Below are 20,609 nucleotides of genomic sequence, written 5' to 3' on the forward strand. Positions count from 1 at the left end.
TTCTAATAAAATGACAGCTTAAAAACTTCAATTTGTATAGCTGATTTACGCTCCAGACACCAATGGGTGTTATAAGGGTCTAAGACAACACAATATAAAACTTGATAAAGTCAGTTTCACAGCTGACAGAGAGGTGGAGTTAGGACACAAGAGGAGATGTGTTTTTTCAGCGGATATGTACAGAATTTTAGATTAGTTTTGACTTTGAAAATGTTTAAGGAGATATATCCGGTACGTCCCTTTTCCAAGTTGCTATAAGACATGACTGAACTTCAGTAATAATTCTCAAATCGGAAGCAAATGTGTCTACAACCTGCTCTTCAGAATCTGGAGAAAATAAAAGATAACACGGGCAGTAACTAGCAGCATAGCATCTTGCATGAGTTTTCAAATGCCATAAAGCTGGTTCACAAAAAAAAAAAAAAAACCACAAAAAACAAAACTACGTAGAAAATTGCAGGGAATTCATATCTGCAAGGGAAACACTAAAAGTAAAGTGCTATTTTGGGTATTTGGTTTCAGAGGTAATGAGTGTGTTACTGCGTAGGCTGTGTAAATTTGTACTGCAGGATAATTTGTGTGTATAGGTCATGCAGATTGATGCAAATTAGAAGTTCAGCAGCAGACAGAAGATTGGAGAAACATTTGTACAGTAATTTTTGGTCTGTGCATATGTGTAACAGACAGTGCTCTAATGGTTCGAGACAGTAATATCAGTAGGACTGTGAAGACAGCTTGTCCTATGACAGACACTTTGCTAAATCAGGCTGCACTCATCTACATTACATTAGAAGAACTGCACCATCCGAGTCCAACACTGCATTCCAAGCCTGTGTCTCAGTGTTTGATATTGCAGAATTAGTACTCAAATCTCCAGGTTCAAGAAAAGGTCCTACCCTCAGGCTGTTTTCCTGATCGATAAAGATAGCTGATCTGAGTTGGTGCACTGAGTGTGAAGTCAAATCACTTTGACAGCCAAAATGTGTCAGTCAGTATTAGTTTTTTAATCTTCATGTGTGTTAATTTATTATTTATAATGTATGTTTTGATGTATGTGCAGAACTGTGCAGCCCGTAGACACTGTACTCTGAATATATTGTGTGTGATACAATGTTTTAACTATTAGATGTGGCACACTGTATTTGTCAGTCCAGTCTCTTGGGATAAATACAGATTAAAGTATATGAGGAGTAATTTGACTCTTGTTCACAATCAAAGAGGCATGGACAAATCCTCCCTCAAGACACAAAAGGTAAAGAGAGAGAGGTGGAGGAGAAAGCTTCTTATCTAGGCAGAGAAAAAGAAAATGATAGGAGGAAGTCATTTATTTCCCAGTTCAGTTCACGTATGATTAATTCTTCCCGGAATCATGTATGGGACAGACTCAGGTGTCAATTACAAATGAAAAAAGAAAAGCTAAAAGGCAAAAATGGTAAGACAAAACCAGTAATAAAACTATGGGGCTTCTGCAGACCAAGCTTCATGCAGATATTCACTCAAATCAATCATGGATTTGTTTTTTGTTTTTTTTTAGGAAAATTGCAAAATTACCGTTTTAAAATATGTTGGGAAAGAAAAATCTGCAACAATGTGTGGGTAGTACCCAATTGCAGAAGCAAAAGGCCTGGCACAGGTTAAGGTCTCTTTATATATGACTCAGCAAGACAACTAATACAAAACAACAAAACACCAGTGCCAACGGGCAGGAGCAACACTAGACACCAACTGTGGGCACACAGCTGCAAAGAAAAAAAACTGTGGATTTTGCTGAACAGCAAAACAGAAGCTAATTATTACTTACATTTACACCAGGAAAGACGAACTAGATGGACTGGCTTGACGAGTTGTCTGCTGTAATCAGTTTCAAGACTGAACATTCTGGGACTAAAAGATATACTGTGATATGGCCAGGGAAAACAGCAGAAAGCAATGACAAGCAGTTTGACTGGCTGTTTGTACTAGCCATGAACTCCCACCATTGGCACTTCTGCCTTCAGGCACCAACAAGGTCTAGCACCTCAGACAGTTCCTGTACTGCTGACAGATCCGGGATCAGCACTCTGGACAGCGACAAAGAGAGTAGCCAAGAAACTTTTCAAAGATTTTACAGAGTTCACAGACAGAGAGACAGAGCATTTGGTAGGATCTGGCCTCTCCTCAACCTGCAGTTTTGTGGGCATGCTGTGTAATTTATGTAATTTACATACTGTGACTGGACAGTCGCATACATGATTCGGCATTAGGTTTCCACGTCATTATTCTTTCAGTAAGTCATAAAAACCTGGAGATTGCAACAGTCAGTTCTTCCTCTATTTTTATATTCATTCATGTAATGCTAAACATCTCTGCACTTTAGGTTGTGTTGGAATCAAGATGATTGCGACTGGCTGTTGCCTAGCTGTTGCTCACACTGCATTAAGTTGAGCCTTTCTCAACTTTTCTCAGTAGTGCAGCCAGACCTGCAAACCCAGGTCTCATTCAAAATGAATAGCGGCACCTGCTTTCTGAATCCATGTGTGAACAACCTCTTACACTGTTGCCATTAGGCAGCCAAATTCATTTGTCAATCACGTCAAGGCCAGCCAAAAACTAAATAAAATTTGAGACAAGATGAGAAAAATCAAATTGTATTTGGTTCAGTTTTTTAGCAAAAAAAAAAAAAAATCTAGTGAAGTAGCTGGTTTGTTCTGACCTCTGCCTCTACATGTCTATACTCTTTCAAAATTCACAACACTGGGGTGAGCGGATAGCTCAGCAGAAATCCCATAAACATTGTTGTGAATATGATCCCCATGTACTTTTGGCTTGATCTAAAGTGCTATACAGCGTCAGCTTTCCAATGTATTACAAAAATGCTAAGCAGCAAAGAAAATGCATTGTTTCTCCAAATACACAGCGTTAAAATGCACTAAATGTACATGGCTATTGTAAGTGGAATCTATCTCTGCCTTGACTATCTGATACCCTGATAAACGCACTGTTTGTTTTTCCGCCGGTGAAAGTGCTTTTGTGAGGAAACAATCTGAAAGTCATTTCCACCAGACGACTTCGGTGTGTGTGTGTATACACAAGGCCGAGAGACTGTGTGTGCAACTATATGTGTTAATGTGTCTGTGTGTGTGATGTGGAGTGAAACCCGCTGGAGAAAACCCAGACAAAACACTTCAAGTCTGAATTCACTTCTTACTTGCTGTCCCTTTCTTCCTTCTCTGCTGTATCTCCCACTCTCTCTTCACCAAGGAGTGTCTAAGAGGCAGGGGTGCTTGATTAGGCTGAAACTGTGCATATACTGTGTGTGGGTATGTGCGCACCTGTGTGTGTCTGTGTTATTGTGCATTTGTGTGTGTAGGATTGGTTTCTGTGCACAGGTGCTTGAGCACGTTTGGGCTACAGAAATGAAACCTCTATTACCATATCTCTCTGTAACACACTCTCTTGCACAAAAACAAATAACTAAATAAATGATGTGTATTTGCAGAAATTAAAAACAATACATAGACACATTATTTAAATGTGACAGTGCTTTAGGGATCTTCTAACTGCACTTGTAAACAGTGTAATGAAATGTAACTGCTAATCATCAAGGTTGTACACAGATACAAAAAACTCAAGTCAGGTGGATTTCGATATACGTTACTGCATTTTTGTCTTCGATGCTTTTATGGGTAGAAAAAAAGTGTTTTATGTCTGAAAAAGTGAGAGAAGACTCATACTAGGAGACAGCAAGGAGAAACTGACAGGATGGAGAGACAATAAAGTCAATAACTGGAGAAAAGAAAGAAGTCAGAAAACAAAGGGAGAGAGATTCGAGAGTGAACAAGCCAGCACTAATGTTGGAAAATGTGGCTGTTGTTGGCTCTGTCAGTTTTTGTAACACATTCAGCGGGTAGCCCGCTTCTACTATTCTGGAAGATTGGCAGGTAAAAATATAATTGGGTGGTAATGTTTTCTTGGCATACACCATGGCCATTTAACCACAAAGCCTGTTACATGTCCCACATATTACCCTGTTGACCTAAACATCCATATACATCCACGAACACACCCATGCAGACATTGTTATCAGCTGCTATTGTGGCGGCTGTAAGCCAGGTGTCTAAATAAAGACACAACAATACGCTTCAGTGTTTGGATTCAGCCAGACTAAGGAGTGGGAGAGTGTGTATATATGTGTGTGTGTGTGTGTGTGTGTTATATGTCTCCATGGGAGTTTTTCTGACACTGTGAATTTGTGTTTTAGCCTGTGTGTTTAAGGCTATTGTCTTGCTTCTTCTCTCAGCTGAAGCCAATTAACTTCACTGCTATGCTGGTGATAACACACACACACACACACACACACACACATATGAGCTTACATAAACCTGCAATGTAGATGCAGGCTGTTTATTTGGGCACAGCTGTTAAGGTGAAGGGACAACACTTAGGGTTTTAGGAAGCTGGTAAACACAGTAAGGCAATGGCAAATCAATTTATTGCTAGGTTACAGTCGGGTAAGGAACTTATGGTTCCCCATTAATTTTTAAGACATTTCTGCTTTATTGGAAGACATATTGTAGGATGAGAAGCGATAGGAAAGATTATATACATTACCTACTAACCTGTCTACCCACCTGCAATGGAGAAAAACCATACGATGAGACAATTCAATGAGAATTTTTGTTTCTTCAGTCGGAAAAACTACTGGAGCGATTTTGTATGCAAAATAACTAGTCTATATGTATATACACTATATAAAGTACATGGACAGTTTTTGGCAATCTGCAATGCCAAAAAAATTAAGAGTAGGGAAGAGGCTGTGGTTAAACATGTAGGAAACTTTTCTTTTCTTTTCGGCTGCTCCAACAGACAAATTGGTTCACTGGCTTGGCACCATAAAGCTCTAGATGAGTGTTTCCAAGCCAGACAATTGGGACCCCTTCAAGAGACATGAAATTAATCTAGTGAGTTAGGAAGTGATTACCCATAAAGAAAATATTTTTTAAAAAGCTATTTATTTATTTTATTTGTATTATATATGAAAGTACTCTCCACTCACAGACAGGCGACCAGTGGCAAACAGGTTCAGTGTGATTTTCCCTCGTGGGCAAAAAATTCTACATGGGTGGGGAACACATGGCTCTATTACTCTTTCCTCTGGTTCCGGTGAGGCCAAGATGCCATAAAAATGACCTTTAAAGTGGCTCATTTGCAAATAAAAACTATATCAGGGCTTGATGCGTTCTGTCACACTATATTATAGTATTTGCAATGGGAAAACCAACTCTCTGCAATAAAATAACCAAATATCAGAGCTGAAAAATGTCTTATGAAGGTGCATCCCACTTCACCAATGCAACCTAAATTCATAAAGCCAGCCAACTCATGTGGAAGAAATTTACTTATAATTATTTTGATATTTGGCATCGACGTTCTGTGCACTCACCAGCATATTCTAAACTGAGCACTGAGGTAGTGACAGTAATAAACAGTCCCTGAGGAACTTAGAATGAGAGCTAACAGGTGGATGCTGTGGTTGCTGAAATACCATATGAGCAGCAGTGTTTGCTAATGAGCAGTGCATCAGTGCAACAGAAAAAGTAGGCAGTGCATTGTCAACTTAGATAAACAACATTAATGCAAATGGTGCATTGGGAACTTACACCAAGGCCTTTCTCTAATCACCCCTTTTACAACTCCCAGTGTTTCCTGCATCAAAATGAAACATGCACGCATGCAAGTTGAAATAAGTCATCTCTAGATCATAGAAGTGTTAGATTTCCAAGATGGTGAGTAATGCCTTTGATTCCACCAAAAATGTAATACAGATATCAGATGATAAGAAAAACACCACGGCTGACCACTCAACTACCTCAAAAAAACATGACAGCCACATCTAGTACAGCCACATACAGTCAAGCAAACACACACACAATCACAATTTGTCATCATGGGACAGAGAAAGTGCAGAGCTGACAAGTGTGTGACAACTAATACCTGTGATTTTGGTGGGGTCAGGTTGCTGATGTATTAGTGAGTGCAAACAGTAGGACTATTGGTTCTGCCTTTGTTGTTGTCCTTTGTGTGTGTAACACACATATGCACCTCTGCCTACCTCGCCTCTCTTTCCTGTCATTCACTCTAAATGTTTCGTGGACCAGAGTACAATTACCTTTCTCTCCACCTGCCAAGCCAATTGTGATTCCACTTGTTGCACTGCAAACAATACAATGCCAAGGAACTCAGGACTCAAAAGCGGTTTATAAAGCAAAAAATGGTGTTTAAAGTGCAACTCAAATATGAAAGCAATGTGTATTCGCTATGTTCGAAAAGTACATATAACATAAAACTATGCTATCTGACCAATTTACCCAAAGGTGGAGTTTACAGGGAGGCAAGAGGGGCAGGAGGGGTGTTAGGGGCAGGAGGCCCCTTCCCACCCCTCCTGCTGAACTACATCAGTACATTGTATTTAAAGTCCAAAAAATATTGAATCTACATGAATCTACAACACGTGTTCTGATGCGAGACGTTAGATGAGAATTTCCTTTTGTGCATTCACTTCATCTTTCTGTTATGAGAAGTTATGGACATTCTGCCTTTTGTAAGGGCTCCAGTTTCAGGTAGAGTTCAAACAACAGCTAAACAAAAGGCCCTTTGTGTACTGGTCAGCAGCAGCTGGCACAATATGAAGACATGAACACACAAAACAACAACAAAAAAAAAAGGAAACAGAAGTTGCTTGTGTCAAAACTCTGCCTATGAATGAATCTATCATCTATGCAGTTTGGTCCTTTTTTCAGAAAGGATAAAAAAAAAACAACTAACTGTTGTCAATTAAAGAAATGCCATCTCCTCATATATTACATACTGTATTATAATTGTATTTTGAAAGAGAAAGTGAGTGGCCTGGTGACCAGATTACTGTACTTTGGTACTAAAATGGAAGTGTGCCTTGCTAACAGGCACCTAGATAAAAGTATTGTTTGACTCTTTCTTCCTTCTTTACAGTTTTAGGTCACAACCCAAAATATGTCACCTCTTGTCTCAGATCAACCCAGGGAGTCTGACCAAAAAGAATAACAGATGTACTGTATTCAGAGCAAGGGAGAAAGAGAGGGAGAATGCAGGGAAGAGGAAAAAGAGGGACAAAGCAGACACATTTGATAATGTATGCATTTTCATGTGAGAGAGAGAGAGAGCAGAAATGGTGTGATAAAAGTGGGGAGACCTAAAGAGAGAGAGAGAGAGAGAGACTGTGTGTATGTAAGAGACATTTCTGTGACCTTCTGCCTGGCAAAGCCCCAGCTGACAATGAAACGAGGAGGGATGGAGAGATGGGGGAAGGAGAGAGGAGACTGCTAATGAGAAGACAGAGGGATAAAGAGAGAGATAGAGAGATGTAAGGGTGGGATTTGGCCATAGGCATTGAATATTTGACATTTATCCAAATGATAACACCCTCCCTTATAATGTAGTTGCTTGACATTGTCAAAAAGACACACAGTGGACTTGTTGATGGTGCAAAAAAAAAAAGAGAGAACGAGAGAGAGAGAGAGAGAGAGAGAGAGAGAGAGAGAAAGAGGGGAACCAAACATTTTATTTGGCATAGCAGTGGCATAGTTTTGAACACAGTTTATTTGATTTGGCATGAATCAGTATTCCTTGATCACCAGCTTGAGGCTGCTGGTGGTAAATACGCAGTGTAAAGCTGCCACCTCCTTCCTCCTGAGGCACAGTGCTAATTATGAGCCAAAGACTTACGGTATATATATCTAGCTTCATTAACCAGAAGCTTATCTAAAGGTTGCTATAGTAACACAAATACTTTTACTTAACCTGACCAATTGACAATGCTGTTGTACCTCAGGTGGCCAGCTAAAAGCACATACTTGACCAAAAGAATAGTCCATAATCTAAAGCGATAATCTGTGTTTAGCTTCTCCTGATACATTAAACCCATTCATTAAAGGTTTTACATTACTCCTCTTCAACACCCAGTGGAAACGGGAAAAGCGCTTCATAAACAGTAACGAATATGGGGTAGAAAAACATGCAACACAATCACTAAACAAACCAGGAAATGGCCCCGCTTGGCAACCCTAACTGTGCTTTAATGGGGGCAGCACCACCTCATCCAAACCTTCACACTTACACTGGTAAAAGCATTAAACTTTTTAAACCAAATTTAAATTTCCACTATTACGGCTCCTTTGACAACAGCACAGGAGCAGGAGGTGATTATTCTTTAGCAGAGACTCTGGCCTTAGATCTATACCTCCTATCTTTCTTTCTTTTCTTTTCTTTTTTTTTTTTTTTTAAAGTTTAACTTTATTTTAATTCTTGTACATAGAGAGAGCTTACTGAACCAGGGTCTAAGCCCTTGTTTGTGTGCACAATAAAGCTGATTCTGATTCTAAATGTTTTCACCCTGTTGTAGCTTTCACATGAGAACACAGGACACTTCTTAAGATCTCTGCTACACTAGCTCTGGGCACCAGTGTTTGGAGTGAGGGGCACTGCCAATAAGAATTGCTTGTATTTAATATATATATATATATTTGTATCTTTTTACCAGTACATAGTAGCCAGGGGGGAAGTGACGCTCACTGTTATAGCTTAAAAACTGCAGGGCTGATTTTGTGGCCATCCTGGCCCCAGATGGGGAAAAAGAACACGGCCGTGCCACCGCTCCCCTCGTCATCTCAGCATCCAGCTAACACTATAGCTCAGCAAGCAGATCTGTGTGAGGACAGGCTTGTTGAGACAGGATTGACACTTCAGTGGCACTCCCTCTTCTCTGAAGCTGGGTGGCTTCTTAAGCAGGGAGCAGATGTGTATGAACAGACTGTCCCTTGAAAGCAGGAGCAGGATCACTGATACCTAAACAGCATCCATTGGCTGCTATACAAGAAGTGCCCTTTATATTGCTGTCCCCTATGGGCTGATCTCCTGGCAGCAACAAGAGCTGAGGAAGCAAATGAGGAAGCTTTCAGATCTCACAGCCAGCTGCCCCTCCCCTGGTAGCACTGTAGTAGCACCAATGACTCATTATAGGATGTGAAAAAAAAAGCTGCAGTAGAGCTACGTAACAGAGTTTCATTTTTTAAAATCAGCTGGTGTAATGGAGTCGTGTATCCCATAGACAAAAGAGGTGGATGTCCCATATGATTAAGAAGCACCTTCTTCAAGCTATCATGTGGTTTCCGAACAACGATAGTTATAAACAGCAAATCTCCATGTTTACTGTAAAAAAAGCCTGCTACTAATGGTTTGATTACACCAAAGATGGTAGAGAAAGATGAAGATGTACAGTTTCAGGTTGTAGCAAGTGACTGCCAGACTGTAATTAATGTTGATGTGAATTTTGCAAGTGAACAAAAACACAGACATGGACTTTACACTGGGTTTCACCTACACAAAAAGGTTGGTTGGAAAGTTTATTCTGCTATGCAAATGACTCAGAGATATGGTAATTGTAAAATGCACTGTGTAAGAAATACATGGAGGTAAAATGAGCTGACTGGTCTTGGTGTGTGGGTGTATTTGTACTGATGAGGCAGCTGCTATGACCAACAAACAGAATAATGGGGCTTTTTGGGCTGAAAACTTAGAAAGTCATAAAACAAACTGTAAGCACCACAAAGCCCATGTACCCAAATTAATAAATAATTTGGGTACGTGGGCTTTGTGGTGCATGTTTACAAAGAAAACATGCATTATTCTCATGGTTCTGACACTTAAATTTTCTGTTTAGTTCATTTAAATGAGTATGCAAAACAATAAATGCAGTGACCCACATAATTCTCCCCCCACCCCAGTTGAAGGAGCTGGAAAATGACAGCTTTCTGGAGGCTGACATATTACACGGCTTAACGTTATATGTTGTGAGTCAGTGTCATAGCAGGGGGTGCTGCTACCAGACTCCTTGCAGAGGTGTCTAACAAGTCAGCCCTGCTATTCTCCTAGTCACAGTAGCTGTGGTGGTTGAGAAGTAGGCTTATCACTGCCTTTTCATATGGGCAGCCACTATACAGTTGGCTGGCCTAATCCTGATGTACATGCAAAATGTTAGTGTGCAGAGAGATAAATGGCTGAGGCTACCGAGCCCCATTTGCAGGTTGTGATCATATATGAAACTAGTATTGTCTGTACATATAAACTCTAACAGGGGATTTGAAATCAGAAAAACCCATATACTCCGGTTTCCTCCCACAGTCCAAAAACATGCATGTCAGGTTGATTGGTGACTCTAAATTGCCCATAGGAGTGAGTGTGAGTGTGTGAGGTTGTGTGTCTTTATGTGTCTATATGTGGCCCTGTGATGGACTGGTGACCTGTCCAGGGTGTAGCCCTGCCTTCCACCTGAAAGAGAGCTGGGATAGTCTCCAGCAGATCCCTGTGACCCTAAACAGGAATAAGCGGGTATAGAAAATGGATGGATGGATGAACAACAGCCACTTTTTCAACTCTTCTAAGAGGGAGGGGAGAAGACAAAGTACATTAGTCTTGCTAGTTTAATTTAAATGTTTTTACTGTGCCATTAAGGAAGCAGAGCTAGAACACTTTTTTATTTTAGCAGGCTAAAATCACTAAGCACAACTGTCAGCAGACTGACAATAAAATGCATACTGAGGGAATGAAACCAAGATATAGATACCGGAAAAGAAAAGCGAAAGCCATCAGGTGAACCCGCAGGTGTCACACACACACACACAAGTCCAATTGTCAGGATGAACGTGTGTCTGTGCAGGCTGTACATGTATGTGAATGTACATTTGCTTCGGCATGAGATCTTGTCTCATCAAATTGCAATGGGGAACCTCAACATCTGTTCCTCTCTCACTCTGTGTGTGTGTGTGTGTGTGTGTGTGTGTGTGTGCGTGCGTGTGTGCGTGCGCGCGTACGTGCGTGCGTGTGTGTCTCCCAGGGGCATCATGACACTTCATCATTTGTTAATTAGCCAGTTAAGTCATCTAATTAACATGCCATCTCTTTAGTTCACTGCCAGACTTTATTCTCTTCTCTGTCGCCTTGTGTTTGAAAAACATTTAGTTGGGTAAAACCATATGGGTTAAAACAGAAACAAAATCAATTAGGCAAACGCTAATCTTCATAGTTCAAAGTGCATTTGCTACAGACGGTTGCCATTTGCAAGCTTTGCAAATGACTCTTAAATGATATTTCCAAATGATTCTTTAGTTACTATGAAATGTGGCCACACCTCCGTTAATAAAAATAACCCATATTCAATTACCATAATGCCAGAACAGAATTTCATGCATTAACTCACTGCCACAATGACATTGATAAATCCCTTATTACCTTCACTCTGCCTGCTAAAAACAAAACACAGACCACAGTAACATTTTCATTAGCATACAATCAATATCCATGACGTAAATGTCCATAATGAGCTGCGTTTGTGTGTGTGTGTGTGAGTGTGAGAGCAGGTATTACTCATTGTATGGGGACATAAATGAGTTTGCACGGTTTCTCTGTGAGGCCTCAACTTCCATTTAATGCTCAAAAAGCAAACCCCAAAAACATAAATCATTACATTTTTGAGTGATGACTTGGTTTAAGGTTAGGGTGAAGTTTGGCTTAGGCGACTATTGATTACTGACCCCCCTTAAAAGGCTGTTTAAGGGTTAAGACTTGGTCTTAGGGTTAAGGTTACAATTACACTTAAGTTCGATAAAGGGTAAAGGTTGGGGTAAGGCACTGAGTTGTAATGTTTATCCTGTGATTCTCATTTGAGAATTTGACAGGAACAGTTGACTTGAGTTGACTTTAGTTTCTTAAAATGAAAAAAAGAACTCCATGTTTGTTGCAGACAAAATGCATGACATGTAGGTCACCTTGGAAGGCAAATCTAAAGTTTTAAGTAATCACAAATTTTTGATGTTTGACCATATTCTTGGCTTCCAAGTTAAAATTTGTTATGAGGGAGCCTGTGAGAATCAGCTTTGTTGTCACCTACAAGCATTTCAACTTATCCTCTCTTTATATTGAAAATAATAACAGTGTTATCATGTTTTTGCATCATTGAGGTCAATAGTCCCCCATCCTTGTCACACAGTCCTGCAGGGACTGCTTTTAGAAAATTCAAAATTCACACATGAAAAGGTTAAAGGACTTTGGGAGCAGCATGGAATAGCAGTCCCAAGGTTGTGCCAGTGTTTGAGCCTGTCTGTGACTCTGTGTCTCTAAGCATTCGTGATACTCTTGTGCATGTGAGTGGTGTCACGGTCTGACCTTTAGAGAAAGGTCAGTCCATTTGGAAGAGGAACAGAAAGACAGACACACATGATGACTGGTGATATAGATCCACTGCAAATGACAAAATCAGACTTTGGTGACCTTTATCTATCTATATATCTATATCTAAGTAAGGTATTATCTGGGAACTTACTATGTGTGAGTGGATGTGGTTAGGTTAGTTTATTTTAACTTTAGTACATTTTTTCATGCTTCCCTGTTCATCTCATCTGAACTCCTGAGCATTCATGGTATTCATGAGAACCTGCCTATCAAGCCAGTGGGGCCAGACATGGCAGCTTACACAAACAGATACAGATGTGAGTCTGAATTAAGCTGCCAAGTATTTACTCTGTACTTGAATGAGGGTCAGAGGTAAAATTAGTTTTCAAATATTTAAGGTCAGTTTAAATGTGGCCCAACAGATTTCTGATGGCACAGCCTGATAACTTACTGAAGGGCCCAGTTACAGGTCAAAATCTTATTCACTGAGAAAACTGAGCTTCCATGCTTGCCCAAACGGAGAAGCATGAAACAGAAAGTATCTGCCTTTATGAATTTTCTTTGAGGGCATTATACTCACAAATTAGACCAGTTACATTAATAGTGAAAATATGAGTCAGTACGGATCTTATTGCCTGTTTATACATATACTATGTACAGTATGTATGTGTGTTTGGTTCCCTTTGGTAACGTCACTGTTAATAAGAAACCTGTGGTTATGGTTGGGAAAGAACTGTGGTCATGTTTAAAGGTCACTATGTACTATATGTTACTGTACGCACTGTACAGTACAGTATGTTAGAGTATGACATTTTTCTCATGAAATTGTGTCTTGAGTGGCTTAGTCCACTTTACAACTGAACAGATTTTTCATGGCGGAAAATAAACGTACTGGAATCAGCAATTGCAATAAGAATGACATACGTTGGGGGAAAGCCCTCACATTACATCACAGGGTGGTGCTAAGTCTACTTAATATGTAAAATAATATAAAATGCATTAACATAGTTCCTATAGTATTGAGCTGTCAACATTTAAGGAGTGATAATAAATGAAACAACTGAAAGTGTTAACTCTAATGTGTGAAATGACAGCTCTTGTGGTAAGCTGAAGATGTGGCATGTTGTTTTGGAAAAGGTGGCTGCAATCTCTAATAAAGAGCTTGTGGAGCAGGTGGTTTTCTGGCTGTGCAGGGTTCTGCACAGCTCTGCCCTTTTACTCACCCTTCATGAAGGACAGCTGCCAGCCAATCAGCCACCCAGCAGGATGAAGAAGTTGGACCTTGTCCTTGGAAGTGGAAGTGGTAGAAGCGAGGCAGGCTGCAATACAATGTCAGTCTTAGGATACATTTGAAAGTTGATATGTTAGATTTGTTACCTGCTGCAGCAATAACATTCTCCTAAACTGTTCTGAGCAGAAAGTGGTCACATCTGATTCTGAAGTGTTCATAATTAGGACTGTAGACATGTGGACAACTAAATCCACAATGTGGCGATCGGCCACATTGTCGATGAACAGGTGGACTTGTTTGGAATGCAACCACAGACATCTAGCATGAAAACATCACTTCCATCAAAAAATAATAATATGGTTATATAATTATACATGATCTAAAAATTATGTTTATGAATGAAGAAAAGCATCCATGGGTCCTACACTCCTCCATGTCAATACCATCCATTTCTAAAACTACAGTAAACCGTAGATTTTAATTATGAATCAATGGTAATTATGTACATTTTCAACTAATCTAATAGAAACCTCTAATTATATTATAATTTGTCTTGTTTTCTGCCTTAGAGCAGCAATAACTATTGAATAAATGACATTCATTGCTCAAAAGTTGTTTACACGAGAGCATGGAGATGAAAGTAATCTGACTCTTGATGAGATGCAATTCTTTTCAGGAAGGTTATGTTTTACACAATGTTCAAAAACATGGCATCTTGCTTAAAGATAAAACAGCAGCCAAAAGCGTTTTGGTATGATTTTGGTTCGTTTTTTCATCCATCCATACGTAAAAAATGTCCCAACTAATAATTGGCGCGAACATTTTTTTTTGGTTCATTTGCATATATATCATTCTTGAACTTGTGTGTCCAGGCACGTCAGGTTGTTCTGTGTCTATTAAATCCTGTGTAACTCCTTTGTCTCTTAATGGTGGATTAGACTTCTCATAGTATGACTGCTCATCCAGTGATAATCCGCATGAAGACTTTGTACTACAGAAGGCAGAGGGGAAGGAGAGACAGGCAAGGAGGAGGGTACAGAAATGAAGGAAAGAGATGCTCAGTAACAGTGAGCAAACTATTAGTTCCAATATAAGTAGAAATTTTATATGTGCAAATCTTTGTGGAGGAACATATCGAACGTGGGTCAGCAGGATCCACATTCATCTACCAAATTGACACTTTTTGTATTTTGGATTTTCTGTGAACCAATTCTCGCCACCTTTTCAGCATGACTATAGGGATGGCTGGCTTTTCACTGCTGATTACATGGATCAGGTTTGTTCAGTCAATCAGAAGCTTGATGACTACCTACTAATATCAAATATCCACTAACCATTCAATCAGCTTCAAATGGGCTTGGGACTTATCGCTAATAGTAGCATGCTATCGTGCTGAACCAAGATAGTGTTAATGGTGAACAGTATACTTGGCCAAATTCAACATGTCATCATGTCACAGGGAGCATGTTAGCATGCTGACAGCAAAAGCAACACTGTTGTGTCAAATGCTAGCATGGCTGTCCCGGTGCCACAAAGAGCTCCCACTTTGCGGGTGTGTAACGACACAGTGGTCCACTTTTAGATAGGTACGTGAGAACACACACACACACACACACACACACACACAGACACACACAGACACACACAGACACACACAGACACACACAGACACACACAGACAGACAGAGAGAGAGAGAGACGAGTCTTGCTTTGTTGACCAAGTGTAAAAGAAAGAAAGCTTGCTGTCCCTCTGAGATAGTCATACATGTTGCACAGGGCTGCACACTATACAAAAACACATATTTAGCCACAAAAACATCTTGAATACACACATTGACACCTATCCAAACATACAGGGACACAAAAACACAGCGAAATACAAATACAGACCAACAGATGGGCGCACAGACAATCTCTCTCCCTCCCTTACGCTCACTCAATCACCACAGATATGTTGTTCTCCTGATTTCATTTTAGCAAAACAAAAAAATCAGTAACTTTCTGTAAGATACTAGCTGTAAAAACCATGACACCTAAAAGATGCTCCCTCATGTGTTGGCTGACACCGTATGAAGGCATCTGATTCAGTGATTGGAGCAGTTGAAACGAAGCCATGCTACAGCAATTAAAAAGCCTTTAGTCTGATTCTTAATTATTATAGGGACTTTCTGAAATCTGAACCTCTCCTCAGAGCTTCATCCAAATTGGGGTTTTAGTGACTCATCTGGCAAATTAGTCGACTTCAAAAAAGCCAGAAGAATCCTTTTTGAAACTGCTTTACACTGAGAACTTAAACGCGCTTTGATTTCCACAACCAACAGACAGAAGATGTGTGAGATACTGTGAAGACAGATGGAAAGATGGAAAGTATTCAAACAGACACAGGGGAAGAACCTGAGATGGAAAGCAATTTATTTTTCTCTGGGCATTGTATGGTGACTTTTTGCAACCCTTCTTTAAAACTCCAGGGGCCAGTATTGGTGTAACCCTGGCAACAGCACAAAACAACCCACCGTCTCCTATTCAGGTCTGCAGCTGACAAACACACACACACACACACACACACACACACACACACACACACACACACACACGCCTGTAACATCTCTCAGACATAATCAGACATAATCAGACACAATCAGACACTATTACCACCTGCAAATTGGCATCCCAACATGAAAATTTCTACATTTAATTGTAACTGATGAAATTACTGAAGAATTACTAAAGTGAGTGCTTTGATGCTATCACTTAATAACATTTTCTCATTTAGACTTGAAAAAACAAAATAGTCACATCTCTTAACTTTTTTTTGCCACTGATGGCTACCAGACAGTGATGGATTATGAGCTAAGTAGCTGTTTGAAAGGCCACAGTGGTGGTATTTTATCCTTACTTCCCATCATGATGTGGGAAGAGCAAAATAAATAAAACCTTTGCCAAGGAGGTTGTGTTTTTGGTCCTGTTTGTTTATCTGTCTGCTTTTCTGTTGGGTAACTCTAAAACTTATGAAAGGATTCCCATGAAATTTACTGAACCTTGGCCCACAAAAAATTGAAGTCTATTTTTTTTTGCAGTCTCAAGCCATTATTTCCAGCATGTAGCTACGGAAATTTTTAGCAATAACTGAAGATTTGATTCCAAATACTAAAGTGACCCAGGAAATCAGTCAGTGTGAGACAGGAATTTAACTGATATGAACAGTGTTTGGGTTTTTAAGTTCTTCAGAGTGGGTTTATCTTCTAATTACAACAGTAAACTGCCTCCAAGTGTGGCAAGTTGCCTACTTTTTTGATAATTATTAGGATAAATGATGAATTTGCTCATGATGAGGTGACTGTGAGTGAAATAAAAAAAATTTTCACAGTGTGAGTTATGGTTCATGAAAACACTTAGCTGTGTATGTGTTACTCAGCCAATGTACATACCAGGTCTTGACATATCACTGATAATATTTACTGTCCCAAGTGACTGAACCTGATAACTTATGGAAATGGCTTCCAAAATGCTCCAAGTATTGTCAGCACCACTGAACTGTGCAATTATTTCCCAACGGTAAACCTACAATCTCCAGCACGTGTCGCTATGACGTCAGCTCCACCTCCCTTTGCCTCACTCTGTCTCTCACTTCTACTTTCTGTCTTTGTGTGCTTCAGCATGCATGTACTCTATATATTTCAGGCCTGGCCATTCTTCACCTGCCCACCAGGTGTCCTCTGAGTTTTCTACTCAAGACACCTGCTGCTCATCCCCTCATCAGCCCTTGTGGTCTGGACACCTGTCTCCACAGCTGGCTGTTATTATCGCATTACTTCATATTTATGCAATTATACTGTAGTGGCTGCCTCAGTTTCCACATACACACAGGGTATTCTACGGTAGACTATGCTGTATCAGCTAGGAATTAGAGAATTAGACAGCATAAAACAGCCGGCACAGATTGGTCTATATTGTTCCAATTAAATATACTTATTTACATGTACATTTTATACGAATACATCTCTGAGACACACATGTCCTGCCACCTGCTCATTATTCAGATTTTTTTTTTCCTTGTTCTGTTTTCCCTTGCTCACATAAGCCTGCCTGCACCCTGCATACAGTCATCTTTTATTACAGCAGTCCTGCATCCAGTGTGTGCATTTGGTCCTGATTCTTTGTGTTGTTATGCTGGGTGAGGTGGGTTTTTGTGCATTTTGCATTCAGACCGGGTGTGACAATGTTCCACTAGTAGAGCAAGATGTGATGCACAGCTGATTATATGACATTAAAAAAAGCATGCATGGTCTGGTCTCCGGATCTATAAAGCTTAAGAAAAAGAAAATGTCAGGAGTTATTATTGAACTGGGGGAACTATTAATTTAGTTTCCTTTCCTCTCCCATCATTCTCGTCTCATATTTTTACATTCCTGTCTTTTTATTTTGTGTTATGAGTGAAATGAGTTTTATATTCATGACTCATCACGGCTTTCTCAGAATAAAAGATTTTTGTGTTTGAAATGAATCCACACTAAAAAGGCTACACCTCTGTGTTTGAGAATATTATCCTTTCCTTGTGTGTAATATATGTGTTAGTCTATGTGCACTTGTGCATGCGCATAAGATCTGCACGTAGAATCCTACAAAGCAAACCCAAAGGATGAGCAAAACAACATCCAGACAACAGCAATAATACATTTCTGCTCTGATACACTGCTTTGAAATGAGATAAGAGGTAATTAACCAATCAGAATGCTTTGGTCTAATTAACAAAACATGACTTTGTTTGATATCAGAAAACTGCAGTCTGCTAGCTAGACAATACGTGAGGCGCAGTAAAATTTTTCCTTCGTTTACCCATTTTATCTCATTCTGTCTCTCCCTCCTAGCTCAGTGAAACAGCCTTGCACTTTAATTGCACTAAATTGGTCTAAAATTTGGCAATCCGCTGCACATAATTTGCCTTTTAATTATGTGAGTGTCATTTTCACTGCTTTGTTATTTCTCTCTCACTGCAGCATCTATTCTGTTCCCAGTGTTGGATGTGGACGTGGGGCAAATAAAGTGGACAATTTTGAATGCAAGTCAGGGCCCTTGATAGAGACAACAAGCATATGTCATAAATGAATAAAATATTACAATGAGAAGTGGAGGACAGGTGCAGCACAATGGGTGTTTATATGCACGTTAATATTGTGATATTAATGATAATCACAAGAATCTCTGTGCTGGCAAATATGAACACTACCTGGATCAGGCAAATGAATCTTACATAAAAGATTAAAATGAGTGCATTTACATACACATTAATAAAACTGTTTTTTTTAAAGGCTGGAGTACTTTGTTTTGCATTTGGGGCTTGTAAAAGGCCCGTTTACATTAACCTAAATAAGAACAACTGAGATCATTTCAAGCATCAAAAAACTGAATTACAACAGTTAGCACTACTCAGTGTGCTAACTAATTGTAATGGAAGTGTAATGTTTTACCAAATTAATATTCATACAGGTATTGTAAATCAAAATTATGAGTATGCCTACTTGTCCTTAAATGATAAGTGACTAACAGTGAGGAACATTCATGGACTGAAAGTGCAGTTAAAAGTAGATCATGTGCAGATAATAAAGATGATAAAATGAACAAAATCCCTATCGTTCAATAAAAAGGAACAATAGCACAGAAAAATTACTGTTTATTCTTTTTTGTTGGCGCAGGGGCCAAAAGATCAGTCTGTGTGAATATATGCGTGTGTGTGTGTGTGTGTGTGTGTGTGTGTGTGTGTGTGTGTGTGTGGATGCTGTGTATATTTTAAAAGGTTAACTATCAAGTCAAATGTACGGAGAACATCCAAAGCAGACTAGTCTCAGTTGTTATGGCAACAAGTTAAACAACTGCAGAGAGAGACAGACAGAAAGAAAAATATGCCCGGAGACTGAAGCAGCTCAGACAGCAGCTGCAATGTTTCAAACAGAAGGTACGCAGCACGATCAAACACTTATTTGTAAACACACATTGGAGATGCCAACATCTCATCACTCATTACTGAAGGTGTGTTCTACTATACTAACTCCAAACTCAAAAGCGAATTTTCCTCCTTCCTTACCATTTCCACTGACAACTTTACTTATTCATCTATTCATCAACTATAGCCCTCTTGCTATATCATCAATATACTGTAGACATTTAAAGGTACAATGTCGATCGGTTAGCAGTACTGGAATATAGTAATCACGTATATGTTGTCACTTGTGTGTAATCATTGGAAAATACCAACAGTTGCATCTTATTAATCTTCGAATGAGCCTTTTAAATCAAACATAGGAAGCGGTTCTCCTTTCACAGAGGTAGCCATACTGCAGCACCATGTTTCTACAGTAGCCCACTACACTCTGAAGGATGTCCTATTTTTATATCCTGAAAATACTCAATCAGATACTCAATCAATACATCAGACTCATGGTGGGCAATTTTGAATCGTATCAACTATAACAATGCCAGTAACATGCAGATCCATATTTACTTTCACTCTGCAGCCACAGATCTTAACCTGGCGGTCTCTCTCTCCTCACAGACATACAGCTTGGAGCACAGCAGAACAGGATTTTATTTGAGTGGACGACAAAGCTCTTTAAACAATGAATGAAGATAGCAAGAGCAATTTATCAAACATCTGCTTTAAGCAAAGAACATAAACATGCTCTCATCACTTTTCCCACAGTAAACTGATTGAAGCCATAAGCCTTAATAATTTTCTTATATTATTAGGACTGAGCTCCAAATAAACATTATTTTGATACAATGGATGGGCCTAATTAACCATGTAGGCCTATATGAGCTTAAAAGCTTAAGATACCTTAAAAGAAAGTGATTATTTTTATTTAAATGAGAGAATAACTAGTAAGATGAAAATAATGAATATTTCCATTATTTCAGAGGTTTCAGAAATATTTCTGGCACATTGGAGGAAAACTTTTCAAATAAATTTACTAATTTCCTTTTCCAAGTGATTTTCACTTCGTATTTAAATAAAACAATTCTCATTTTGAAGAGATGATTGAAAATGGGTCTGCTTTTTAGTCCCTGGTCTCATTGTAACATCCAAATTTTAATTCTGCACTGCATGTTCCTTCTAGTTGAGGGAACATGACATTCTTTGTAC

This window comes from Mastacembelus armatus, chromosome 11, assembly GCF_900324485.2.
Source record: "Mastacembelus armatus chromosome 11, fMasArm1.2, whole genome shotgun sequence".
In the NCBI taxonomy this organism is placed as follows: Eukaryota; Metazoa; Chordata; class Actinopteri; order Synbranchiformes; family Mastacembelidae; genus Mastacembelus; species Mastacembelus armatus.